This window comes from Myotis lucifugus, unplaced genomic scaffold (assembly GCF_000147115.1).
Source record: "Myotis lucifugus unplaced genomic scaffold, Myoluc2.0 scaffold_166, whole genome shotgun sequence".
Lineage (NCBI taxonomy): Eukaryota > Metazoa > Chordata > Mammalia > Chiroptera > Vespertilionidae > Myotis > Myotis lucifugus.
In genome coordinates this window covers 2,953-6,671 of record NW_005871214.1, presented here as the reverse complement: position 1 = coordinate 6,671, position 3,719 = coordinate 2,953, and the positions used below count along the sequence as shown (strand labels likewise).

At 50.5% G+C, this 3,719-nt stretch overlaps 1 pseudogene; it reads right to left on the bottom strand.

Annotated features, from left to right (window-relative positions):
- Positions 1–470: 470 nt before the first annotated feature.
- Positions 471–3,305, bottom strand: LOC106698352 (annotated as a pseudogene).
- Positions 3,306–3,719: the final 414 nt, after the last annotated feature.

Genomic DNA, 3,719 nt, shown 5'->3' with positions numbered 1-3,719 from the left:
ACTTAGGCTGTTTCCAGATCTTAGCTATGGTGAATTGTGCTGCTATGAACACAGGGGTGCATATATCCTTTCTGATTGGTGTTTCTGGTTTCTTGGGATATATTCCTAGAAGTGGGATCACAGGGTCAAATGGCAGGTCCATATTTAATTTTTTGAGAAAATTCCATACTGTTTTCCATAATGGCTGTACCAGTCTGCATTCTCACCAGCAGTGTACTAGGGTTCTCACCAGCAGTGTACTAGGGTTCCCTTTTCTCCGCATCCTCGCCAGCACTTGTCATTTGTTGATGGTAGCCATTCTGACAGGTGTGAGGTGATACCTCACTGTCGTTTTAATTTGCATCTCTCTGATGATCAGTGACTTTGGGCATTTTTTCATACATCTCTTGGCCATCTGTATGCCCACTTTGGAGAAGTGTCTATTTAGATCCTTTGCCTATTTTTTATTTTTTTTTATTTTTTATTTTTTATTTTTTTTTTGTATGGAGTTTTCCACTTTTAATATTTGGTTAAACAAAATACATCTTCTGTAAACAAACCCAGCACAAGGCCAACAAAAATGGGGGTAGGGGAAGATAAAAGCAAGAAAAACAAAAAGCCTAGGGTCACCCTTTATGGGCATCAGGGTCAGGCCTGCTCCCTTCCTTAAAGGAAATAGGGCTTTTTGCCCTTAGGCATCAGCATGGGTCCCTGTTCCCAAGCACCAGAATTGGATATGAACAGAGAAACCAGCCCTGAAATGTTTAAGTGTCTTTGCATATCCCATTGGCTCATGGACTCCAAGTACATGGGGACTCCTTTGAAGTGCCACTTGCACAGGCCCGAGCACACTGGAGAGTTTCCTCTTCTGAGGAAATGGCTTACTATCTGTCACTGACTGCCAATGGATCCAAGCTCCTGCTTATGACAATCAGCAAGGCTGGCTGGAACTTCTGGCTGGTGGTGGCTGGAATGTCATTGTGCAGGGATAGAGAGCTGTCTGTGGAGCCAAGCATGTCTGATGTAGAAAATGGTGCAAGAGATTGCAGTCAGTTGCTCAGACAGTGTAACGCAGTAGCCGCTTGGTGGCCTGTTACTCAGCATAAAAAACGGCCTTGTTGGATTGAAGATAAATGTGCAGAAAAAGTGCTGGTGTAAACATGCACTCCAGTCACAGTGGGGAGGAGAGAGCCTCAGCTTCATCCTGTTTCACTTGCTCAGGTTTGACATGCAAGCCCCAGGCTGGCTTTGCTGCTGGAGAGAAGTCTGGCTAGTGGAGCAGCTCTCAGGCCTGCCAAGACCATTCATCTGAAAGGCCTGGACGGGCCATCCCTGCCTGCCCGTCTGCCTTGAGGCAATACAACCACTTTGGAGACAAGCAGTGCTTCCCCTCCTTCTCTCATGTTTTCCAAAGTTAGGAGAAAAGTGGCCTACAACTATTTAGAGGTAGGGGTGGATCAATTCTTAGTTGATTTGTAAAGAAAACTATAGAAAGATGACAGACCCAAGTCCTCTAACATCATACACATAACCACCTAACTTGAGGACTCTGCTCACTGTAGTGACTCCCAGCCTAGGACTTCGATTCTAGCTGTTCTCTTCACAATACTTTCCTCACCCAACTGTTTTAAACTAGTGGAATTTGATGTCGAAGGCAGGCTCACTTTTTCCTGATTTGGTCAGAGTGGGCCAACAGGAAAAGCTGCCCTTTTGCTTATCTTGTGCCCCAGAGCCTCCTAACTTAATGAAATGGCAGGGACCCTGCTGGATGAGGCAGACAGGTTGCCCATGCCCGCCTGGTTTCGGCCATGTCTTCTTAGGTATCTAGCTCACCCTGTCATGCTAGAATGCTGCAGGATTCAGCCACTCTGAAATAGTAGAGAACTTTTCATTATAAGAATAGCCATAAACCATCCTTAAAAATAGGATAAGGGATGGCATTGAGGGTTGCAGATGGCATGATGTAGTGCTGCTGGGGTTTTCGAGATGGTTCCTGAGAGGCCTTTGCTCTGGGTCCTTCAAACCAGTCACACGAGCTTTGCATGTCCTGTGTCTTCAGACCCACTAGTTGCCAGGAAAGGGGAAATGGAGGCAGCATCTCCAGGTAAGTCAGAGCAGCAGTGAACTCCAGCAGAGCCTCTGTCAAGTCCTCAGAGGAAAGGGAAAAATAAGCTAGGGGACACCCCCCCACCTTTTTCCTTGTCTCTTCAAACAAAACAAGGGTCTTCCATTGCTTGCCCTAAGCACAGAGTTCCTACCTTCCTTTCCCAGGAATGAGTAACATTGGTTGGTTCTTGTAACATTTCACACCTCTGGCCTATTGCACACTGTCAAATCTGAGGGAAAAACCCGATGAGATGTCTGGGGAAGTGGCAAGGGCAGACCCAATGTATAGGGCACAGCACATCATGGAGGATTTAGGGGTCGAGGTGAGGGAAGCTTGGCAGAACTGTTACATATCAGCCCTCCAACTCTGATGGGCCTCCACCTCTTCTGGTACCACCAGCAGGAGTTCACAGTTCTTTCCTCGCAAATGATGTTTTAGAATTTCCTGAGCTCGCTCTCGCCTCCAATCCACTCGGGCATCTTCAGCTTGGAGTCAAGGTTGTAGTAGGCACCGCCCACCTCTCGAACACAGATCCAGTGCTGCCTTTTGAGAGGCAACTTCAGTGGACCCCAGCTCAGGCTGGAGGGCAGATTCATGATGAAGCCCATGACATTAGTGAGAGCAATGGCACTGACATCCCTGCGCTTGTCCCACCAAACAGCTTCATAGCCTTTGGTCTGAAGTGCTGCCATAATGACGTTCACATCGTAGTTCCCATTTCCCAGCATGCTCTTCTTGTGGGGGGTCACCATGGTGTTTGGAGACAACCTCTGGAAAATCTCCTGCAGCGTCTCCCGGTTGAACGCGCCGCCGTCCTGGAAGACGTTGTTGAGGGCGTGCAGGGCGCAGAGCTCCCGGCGCTGCTTCTCGTGGTAGATCCGGGGGGGCGCGGCCTGGGGCGGCTCCGGGGACTCCGACTTGGCCTTGTCTCCCCGCCATGGCACGCAGCTCATGGTTTCCGTCTCGGGCGCCGGAGGGGGCTGAAAACACCCCTCCCCTCCCGAGGAAGAGGGCGAGCTTCGGAGTCCGTTCGGATTCCTGAGGTCCACCTTAGTTTCCGGTGCCCGTGATTTATGCTTTGTCACGGGGAGAAAGGACTGGAATCAACAGGAAAAACAACCCACCTCTTCTCGATAGAAAAATAACTTTTGAATTAGTGTTTTTCACCACTAATGTCAAAGTGCAGAATTAAAAAAAAAACAAAAACCATAGAAAAACCTAAGCCCTTGTTCCCTTCCCCCACCCGCCCCACCCGCCCCCCTCGGGAAAAACCCCCACGGTTTTCTTGCTGTGTTTTCCTTTGTACGAGCCAACCGGGCCTCAACGCAGGAAGACGGGGCGGAACCGGTCACATCGCTCCTTTTCTTCCATTTCTTCCGGACCACAACGCCACTGGCTCGGGAGGCAAGGCCCCGGTGGAGTATAAAACGCAAAATCCGAGCAGCTAGCGAGGGCCGGCCGGGGTGGGAGGGCGGGCAGCGCCGGGGCCCTCCGAGGCGCCTCTCCATCCCCGCGGGTGCGGTGGGCCCCGCAGGGCGCGAGCGAGGCGGGCGCTGCTCCCTCGAAAGCGAGAAATTTCACCTTCTAAACAGGCCCGCGGCGGCTGCCACCCTAGACTGCGGGCCGCTACTTG